The sequence below is a fragment of the Lycorma delicatula genome, chromosome 13 (genome assembly GCF_047948215.1).
Source record: "Lycorma delicatula isolate Av1 chromosome 13, ASM4794821v1, whole genome shotgun sequence".
Lineage (NCBI taxonomy): Eukaryota > Metazoa > Arthropoda > Insecta > Hemiptera > Fulgoridae > Lycorma > Lycorma delicatula.
Genome location: NC_134467.1, coordinates 8000155 through 8010620, shown reverse-complemented (window position 1 = coordinate 8010620; position 10466 = coordinate 8000155).

Sequence of the window (10466 nt, the reverse complement as noted above, 5' to 3'; positions counted from 1 at the left end):
ATGTAATAAAGTGTTTTCTGAATTTTTTTTTCACTGTTTAAAAAGAAAGTATGATTATTACAAAATTTATCAACAATTTGTAAAAAATTTCACCAAGCTTTTTATTCTCAGTAATGTACTGCTGTTTGTAGATTTTGATCAGATTTTTAATTAAAATAAAGCTTATTTACTCTAGAAGTGGCAGTCGTAAAGTTTCTATAGACATTTATTACATTTTTTAATTGGTTTTGATTATTTTGGTTATATTTGTGTGATATATGTATGATATATATATATATATGTGTGTGTGTGTGTGTGTGTGTGTATTTAAGGTTACTAAAATTTACATATCAGATTTTAAAGTAAGATACATAAAAAAAAATTGAAGTACCAGCATTATGACATATTTTTGTGATTATTTATTTAAATTCCTGATTGTCTGAGTTGATGGTAAATAATTTTGGACGTATTATACTAGAAGAGTTCTGTAGCAGCATTTTAGTAGGACCAACACTTTTTATGCTAAAATTTAACATTTTTTTAATTTTCCAGTAGAGTTATCATGTTCCAAGTTATGATTTAAGTATATTATGAATTTGTATGATATATTTACATATAAATCTAGAAAGTTATGTAATACTGGGTGTCCAAAAAAGAACTCTTGAGATTGTAAATTAGATTTACTTCAGTACATTTAAAATTAAAACTATATGTGTTTTATTACATAAAAGTACAAAGTTTAAAGTTTTTTTACCTCTTAATGTAACTTTGTTTGAGCACAATTTACAGCCCTGCAACCAATAAGCTACCTCATTCACTATCTTATGAGCATGTCTGTGGGAATTTTTTCCACGGCTGCTAAGCACAGGTGTTTTCTCAGTATACGATAATGCAGTCAGCTCATGTCACACATGTCTGCAACATATGTGCTCATAATGGCTATTTGTAGAAAGAAAATACCCTAAGAATTTGATTACATAATACCGTATGGAACATTTGGTTTCTGACAGTTGCAGATGAATTCCACCAATTCGTGTGTATTTTCTTAAGCCCCCATACTTGAGAATTATGCCAGTTCTCAAGTCCCTGATTGTGAAATGTTCCTTCATCAGAAAATAAAATGTACTGCGAGTAGATTTTATAAACAGAAATGAAATCTAACAAGGTCATTACAAATTGAAGTCTTTGTGGCTTATCGTTGGGTAATTTCACCAGTTTATAAGCGCAAAGTTTTAATTGCTTGCAAACATTATCATAAACAGTACTTTTAGGAATGTTTAGTTTGCGACTAACATTATGCACTGAACATTTTTATGTTGTATATATATTTTTGACGCATGCTTTAGGCCTACCTGGTGAGCGTACTTTCCAAATGCTTCTGATTACCAAAAACTGTTCGTACCACTACCTATACATTTGTCACTCAAAGAAGTTTAATAGACTCTAGAATAATTTTTTTGTATGACAGTCGCTGATTTTGTTTCTGCAAACTGGTAAACTCGCTGTGCTTTCTCTTGTAGCGACGCTGTAGTCTTAGCCTAGGCTCATAAGAGCTTGGGCTGTACAACAATCTTAATACAGCTGCTACTTAATGGTGAATGTGTAAACTAAAACTTAATTGAATCAGTTATTGTTAAAAGAGGATGTGCTACAAAATATAAATTTTACACGAATCAAAAAAAAATTTTGAAATATTTATTTAATATTTTTAATTTTTTTATTCTAAACTGTTTTATAAGTTGTGTTTATTTATATTCTCATAATAAAATGTTTATTTAATAAACATGTCTTACTAAAAAAAAAATAAATAAAATAAAAAATGGATGTACTCCCTTTTAACAATAAAATTTGCTAGAATTTTAGATTTTGAAGTATTAGGTAAATAATTTTTAAAAAAATAATTGAAAAATATTTTTTTTATTTTATAAAATAAAAAAAAATCAGTTATTAAAATACCACGACCTAAATTAAAATCAATTTTTAATCATCATGTTTACCATCTTCATTCATCTGTTCTAGGCCAAGTCTATAAAGAGTTGTAGAATTTTTGGCCTATGACATATTGTGACAGTAGAAATGTCATAAAGTTTCTTACCATTTATTGGCATTTTTCCAGATGGATAAGCTTTAATGTCACGAAGAGCAGGTACTACACTGGTGTTTATTGCAAGGTGGAACATGTAGGACACACAGCTTCATATGTAAGGTTGAACTACCCACCTTTCCAGGAAGACTTTTCTTGTACTCAAACTCTTTATGCTGAGATATTTTGAAAGGAAGCCTTACAGTTTTTTTTTCGGTAGGTTGTGTAATGTTTTCTTCGCTCTTACAAGTTTTTTTATGCAGCCTATGCCACCACTCTTTGAAAGGGAGAATATCTTGCATGTCCACCTCTTTAATACAAAATCTATTCCTTGTACTAGATTTCATTATCAGCTGTATGTACTGCTGTAACATTGTAAGTTTTATCACTCTTACGAATAACTGTTTTTGTGCAACTGAAATCATTATCGCACAGGAGAAAGGAATGTCCTCTTATTGGAAAATAATATTTAATGCGATTAAACCTTCGATTATCACATAAGTTCATAAAAAACCTAATCGCAGAACGGTTTTTATTTTGTCTGTACAGCCATCGCTGATCAGAATAAGATGTTTTACTCCATCTGGAACTTCTGATTTGATGTAATCTAAAATAAAAGAGCATACCTCATCTGAGTATTTTTCCTTTGTTCCTCATGATAACAACATAGTTTAGCCTTGTCGGTCTAAATTTGTGTTTGCAAAATACTATAATTGACGCAGATAAAATACTTGTTGGACCAGTATCGCAGGAATAGGTAGATTTTACATGAAGTCGCAGATCAAATGGGCTATGTCTTGCCTAGGATTTTTCTCAAGTTCTTCATCGTCAAATCAGATTTTTTTGCTGTATGCTTATGTATTTTCAGATCCGCAGCAGCTGTTCTTTTAGCAACCTCATTCATAGAAAGGTCTCTCATTTTTACTGAAAGGTGTTTGCAAATAGAACAAACATCTACGTGAGGATGCCCAAAAGAATAGCCAAAGTGTTCTTGAAAAATCTTTCCATAATATGAATAATTAACGCTGTTATTGAGATCTTGTATTTTCTTCCAAAAATATACTGTACATAGTTTTTATTGATAACCTTGCATCTAAGTAGTATTTTTCTTAGCCTCCATAATGAGTTTGCTTAACTTAAAATTTTCATATACGCTCAAACACAGCATCGTCTGCAGGAGTTGTTTTTACATTACTTGTTTTCCCATGTTGATCGTGAGAGGATTTATCTAGGCTGAGAAATGAACACAGCGTTTCAGCTGTCTTTTTGCTAATAACATGTAGAGATGATGAGAATGCTTTCATATGTATCTTAATATTTTTCCCATCGTTTTTCACAAAGTAATAAAAAAAACAGTTCTTTTTAACACTTTGCTGTAGTGAAGATATTCTCTCTTCATTGGATTCAGTATTCACAGCAGAAGTTATTGTTTGACGACATCGTTTTACAGATCTTTTTTGTATTAGAGCTTGCAGGTACATATCTAGAGGAACGCCTTAAATTACACTTTCAGTTCTGACCTGTTTTCACAGCTTGTACACTTTTTCCCAAGTGAGATGTTTAGGCTAGAGCTTTCCCTCTACTCGTTTTTAATTATATTACGTTATACTCATTTTGATTTGTAACACCTTTCCTTCATTTCAGCTGTGGTTCATTATTACTTTCTCATTTACTATTTGACATTGTTAAACAGATCGACTTCACACGTTCTTTGTAAATAACAAAACTATACTGCACGCTACAAAATCAAACATAACCTCAATAATATAAGGGGAAATGACAGAATAGCTATATTCCAACAGCTGTTTATTACATTAGCCGATAAGTTTACCGACTCTTTATTGTTAAAAGAAGATGTGTGTTTCATATTTCCCATTTTAACATAAATTTAACAGTGAATTTGTATCTATTGCCGTAATGAAACGTGTTATAACACTGACACTGTTAGTGTTATAACTCCGTCTTGATGTAAATAATGTATATTGGTGTAAAAGTAAAATTATCTTAGTGACACACACTTCCTCTTAACAATAACAGATTCAATATTGTTATTGCTTCAGGATTACACATAAAATTGTTGAGTTTACAAAATAAAAATATATTCATTCTTGCAAACTGGAGTTCTTTTTCATATCTCTTTCTTTATTAATTTTGATTGTGGATTTTTATTAATAAAAAGCAACTTAAATAAGATGTAAATAAAAAGAATCCGGTGCACAAACATGGAATGTTAATTTTCAACATCAATATTTGTACATAAAAATTTTCAAAAATGTTATATTTTTATTCAAACAAAAATGTGTAATTAATATTATGTTTATCCATGATTCAAAATATAAAAAATATGCAGTGATATCAGCCAATATGTTTTTTGGGCTTGAGAGAAGTCAAATTATTATAAAAAGAGACAGGTGTTGTTTTTTTTTAAGTTTTTCATTTGAAATTGTGCGCTGCATCAGTTGAAAATCAACAGTTGCTACTTCGAGGGTTAAATGGATGCTGTGATTGTTGTATTACAATAAACTGGAGTAATTTTTATTTTTATTTTTTTCTTATTATTGGAAACTGTAACTAATGTGTGAATTATTTTGTTATTTATTTTTTGTAACAATTTTTTAATAGATTTATAACCGAATTGAATATATAAAAGAAAACTTTTATGATTATTAATTTTATGTTCATTGTGTTTTATCTATGACGGTCAGTTTATGATGTGTGATTTTAATTATAAAAATAGTATATATATATATACATAAATAAGATCTGTGTGTTCCGCTTATTTATCGATGAAAAGAAATAGTGTTCTAATTTTGTAATTTTTTTTTTAATGAAATTTTAGGAAGAGTTTTATATGTCATAAACTATATTTTTATTTTAAATCGTGTAAATTATATTTTTGTATAACATGAATTGAAGTTTTTAAATTAATTAATTTTAATACAAATTCATTTAAAATAAATGAGTTAAATAAATATAAAATTTAAGGTTATATTTAAATAGTGTGACATAATCTAATTTAAAATATTTAATTTAATTAGAATGTAAGAAGAAATCAATTGTTGAAGTCAATTGTTGGAATTACATGGGGCTAAAAAAAACAATCTTTAGATAGTTATATATCTTGCTGAAATTGTTTCCATTTTAGCTAAGTGATTTTTAGAGTAAAATACTAAACAAGAAAACAGATGAATCGTGATTTGTTATCTATAACAAATTGTAAAATTCTTTTCATCTGTTTTAAATATTCAAGAAAGTAAAATTAAATTTAATCTAAGTACTTTATTGTATTTGCCTTTAGTTACTATATTTTCAGCTAAAATTTTGGCTCTATAAATTGTATTTAACCGTACTGAATTATGTTTACCACAAAAAAATTCATTTGAATCCAGTATATTAAATAACACTGCTTTAATAGATTTGGTTTTCACATAACTTTTTTCTTGTCGTTGCCAATTTGTGTTATCTTTGCCATTTTGATCACATATGAAGTGCGTTTAGATGTCATTTTTTACGATTTGAAGATCCAATTTGTCACAGTTATTTTTTATAAAATGGAAATATTAAGAATCGTTTTTGTTATTACCTTGTTTGCATTTTAATTTTTAAGTAACTAATTGCTTGTAATTAAGTGCCAGATATATAAATTGAATAATAAGAATATATCCATTATAAAGGTAAGCAGAACAAATTATCAATTAAAACTATACTGGTAATCATTTGTTTCCATTTTTTTGGGGGCGGGGGGTGGGTCAGGTTGTAGATCATAGACCTTTTTACTTTTTTTGGATTTTACTTACGCAATCTAGCTCTTTCTCAAGGTCGTTTTTCGTTTTTTTATTATGATTAAATTAAAGATTTCTTTTGTTATCGTTCTTCACATTCTCTATTAGTGTTTGAACAATCTCAGGTTGCCCGTTCAATTCTCTTCTGTAATCCTGAATATCCTACTTTCTCTCTCGATTATTATTGTGATGTTTCTTTACATGATCTGCCTTCATGTCCATGCCTTTATTACAGTCTTTCTAAACAATTCATCTCGGCTGCATGTATTTTACCGTCACCTCATGTATTTATCCTGAATTTTTAAGTATATGTGATCCATAAATATTATGATGAGTGCTGAAAAGTAACACTTACTTGTTAATAACTCGTACAGAAGAGATATTCAAATGAAAAAGAAAAATGAACTAAAACTACATTTTATTATTGGCTACGATAATTTTTCTTTTCTTTTCAACATTCTCTCTTTTTATAATTATACATTTATCTCGACAAAATGGTTTTCTCATTCCATCAGTGAAGAATTCAGCCGATCATTCCTTAGTCTGTGATCTCACTGCAACCTTCACCTCATCATCTTTACTGAAATAGAATTTAAATGGTAAAAATTTATTTTTACCATTTATTTTTTTTATGATACATATGACGTAATTTATGACAAAACTTTTGGAAATATGGAAAATATATTTGTTTTCTGTAATCTTAAAATAAATAATCTCCCATTTGTCTCTTATTAGGAATTAAATTGTTGATTCTTTATATACTTATACTAATGTTACTGTTTTCAACTCATGTACTCTTTGGTGCATTTGATTTTCTTCTTAAATTAATATGTTTAATTTAATTTTCTAAAGGATGAATTATTCCCACTAAATATTGGTTATTGACCTTTCTAGAGCATTTTTTTTTAGTTTATTTATTTCTAACAATCCCATACAGTTTTTTTTTTCATTAAATTGAATCTTTATTTTGTTTATTTATGATTTAGCAATTATTTTTAGAATAATAAAAATGACTGTTAATAGAATAAGAAAAAAGGGTATATTGGTGATACCTATTTGTACAATCTCATTGTTGCCAGTTTTCTACATATCAGGTAAAGAGTAAGATTTTTGTCACGCTATTTGAATAGTTTTGAAAGGAAATTACATTTTTGTAAATTATTTATTTTTTTATAAAGCAAATGTATATATTTTTTTCATTTACTTCTACATTCGCAAATTTCATACACTAGTAATTATGTAGGTTAATTTTGCTTGATTTTTTTTTTTTTTTTTACTTTTCTCAGAAACTTTTTTCTGCTATATATTTACTAGACAGATTTTGGTCCCTTTTGATCGATATGTTTTAGGAAATATCACCTACCCATTCCGAAACTATATTCCAATTCTTTATATTTATGAACTATTAAATATAACTTTAAATATAAGTCTATGTATTTATAATTATATATATATATATATATATATATATATATATATATATATGAATATCCTATGTGTGCCTTTTTTAATTTTATTCGTATGTTGGTTGTGGAATTCTTGTGACGTTTATCTTGTTTTATAAATATTGACTGTGTTAAATTTTGGTGCTTTTTGTAATTTCTTTGATTAATTTTTTTGAATTTTGTCTAAAGTACTTAAAATTTGTAATAGTTGTGATGTAAATAATGGAAAGAATATTTTTTTGTGTTGTTTTTTGTACTTAATTGATTTTATACAGATGGCCTTGAATTTTATTACCTATTTTTTTTCATTATTTTTAATGATTGTATTAAATGTTTTTTGTAATATCCATTTTATTCCCAGTACTGCAACAAAATAGAAAATATTAAATCTCTTAACTGAACGTGTGATGTATGAAAACTGATAATCTCATAATATTTTAATAAAAATAAATGTAATAATTGATAGGAATAATATTTCATAAATGGCAAACTTTTCTGTCTGTGTTACAGTATTTTGTTTTCCATTATTTTTTGTAGTTCTCTTCCTGTGGGACCACTGTTTAGGGAGTGCTTTAGAGGGTGAGATGAGAATGACAATAGCGTGTGAAAATGCCATGCCTGATCAGGATTTCTACTTGTTTATTCCCCAGATAAGCCGATAGTCCTACAATTATGTTAGAATTTAGTTGTAATTCTTTCTGTTCTACCTTCATTCAGCCTCGTTTAACATTTTCCAAGCACTTAACTGTTTTCTTTAACAAATATTTTGCAAGTTATTTGTGTTTTTTAGTTAACTTTTTATGATTTTCTGTTTCTGTTTCTTTATATAATGTCTTATTCTATAAATTTTTGTTATATGGATTACGGTAGAATATTAATAATTCAAATCATTTGAAATCTGAACAGTCATTACAAAAAATAGGAAATTATATATAAAATAAAGAGAATGCTAAAAAATTTATTTACAAATAACAAAACCAGGTACACGTTTTGTTTTTATGTTAAATGATTAATAAATTCAATAAAAACAAATTCATTAAAAACGAAACAAAAAAATGTAATGAATTTGTAGAAATTAAAAAACAGTTACTTTTTTAGTAAAACCTTTAAAAATTAAAATACTTTTAATTTACTTTTAAAAAATACCCACTGTTGTTTACACTGTATTAATTTACAATAAATGTTTGAAAAATCCACCGTTGACATCGATGCATTTTTTAACTTGTTTCTTTACATTTTCTTTCACCAATATAATAATAATATCTTTGTGTTCCTCGATGACAGCAGCATTGAGAACACGAGTGATCAGTTCATCATGTGTGTCTACTCTTTGTTTTTGTATCTCGCATTAAACCCATCCCCATAGGTCATGTGATCTAGGTGGCCAATTTACCAGCCTTCTACTTACAATCCATTTACCAGTAAATTTTTCATCTAAGAATTGTTTAAGTCATTCTAGAAATGTGTTAGTGCTCTACCAAATTGATAGCGTATTTCAATTCGTTTCACCGATAAGAAATTTTCAAGTATTGTAAGAAATTCATTGTTTAAAAATTCCACATAATTTTTCCTTGTGACATGTTCTTGTAATATGAAAGGACTTGTTAATTAGTTGTCAGTCATGCCACACCAAACATTCACCGAAAATCATTGTTTGAAATTTGATTCAACTATGGCGTGTGGGTTTTCTTCAGACCAATGTAAATTTTGTTTGTTATTAATGCTGTTATTGGTAAAAATAGCTTTGTCTGAAAATAATACAAACAAAATTGTTAACCCGTTGATAAAATTGCAGTCATCTGGCACGATCACCTAGGTGGAGGTGTTGAACTTTCTGAACATGATTAGGATGCAGTTCATGAACATATGATGAAAACTCAGAAGATCCTTTGCGGATCTCCTTATAAGCTTTAAATTGCAAGCAAGCGTTTCCCTCATTATTTGGATAGCTTTTTCGTTCAATCCTAGTAAAAATACTAGGATTAAAACTAATTTTTAAAACTGTGCGAATAAAAATTCACACATAGTTTTACAATCTCCTCTATAATCACTTTGGGTTTCCATGTCTAAAAGTTTATTATTAAATAGCGATTGTTATTACTATAGATAAAGTCAGCATTAAATAAGTAACTAATTAATTTAAGACATGAATTTGTTTATTGATTATGATAAACAATAGTCGTACCGCATACATATTCTCTTTAATCGAATAGTAATATAAACCCATGCTCATTAAGCAGTTAGATATACAGCTATTCTGGTCATCAGATCAGTGCCAATTTGGTTTGGACAACTTACAACACTGTGATAACCTTTGATCAGCTGTTAAGGTAAATTTTTTTTATATAACATCAAAGTCTCATTTTATGATGGAGTCCTCTTGAATTTTGCAAAGCAGTTGAACAGAATGCAGTGATCCATTTATTTGTTTACTAAATGTACATAGATCCCAATCGATTGGAATTATTTATGTTTTACTGTAATTTGTTTTTGATAAGATCTTATCTCTATAGTCTTCTTCTAATTATTAGTTACCGAATCTCTATATATCACAAATGTGCAATCAATTTAAACTTGTATTTCATTAAACAATATTTTAATAATTAAACAAAAAACATATCTTCTGTACATAGAAACTAGATATTAAATCAAAATGTGTGCTTAGCAGTTCTGTAAAAATTATATCTGTTTAATTATTCATCCTGCATATTTTGTAGCTATAGTATATACACTGATCATTAAAGTATTATTAGAAATTATCTAAAAATATTTAATTCTTTTATCGCTAAAATGATTATCGCTAACATTGTGATGTTGTTTTACCAATATCAAATACAACTTGAATATATATTTTGTTCAGAAAAACTTTATATTTAATTATAGAGACATTTATTTTTGCTTTTTATTTTTATCAAAGAAATAACCTGTAATTTTATTTATACTCTTGGTTAGTGAGCTTTGTAACAACTTGTTATACTGTTATGTTTGAACTGTTTTGTTTTATATGATTAAATTTTTATCAGAAAGAGATTTATTTGGATTAGTTGTAATTATGTCTTTTAATGATGAGTAGAATATGTTTTATGATTAGTGTTCTATACAAACATATATTTATGCTGTTCAGCAGCCATTTTTATTTTTAAAAGTTAAATGTCTTTACAATATTTGTGATATTCT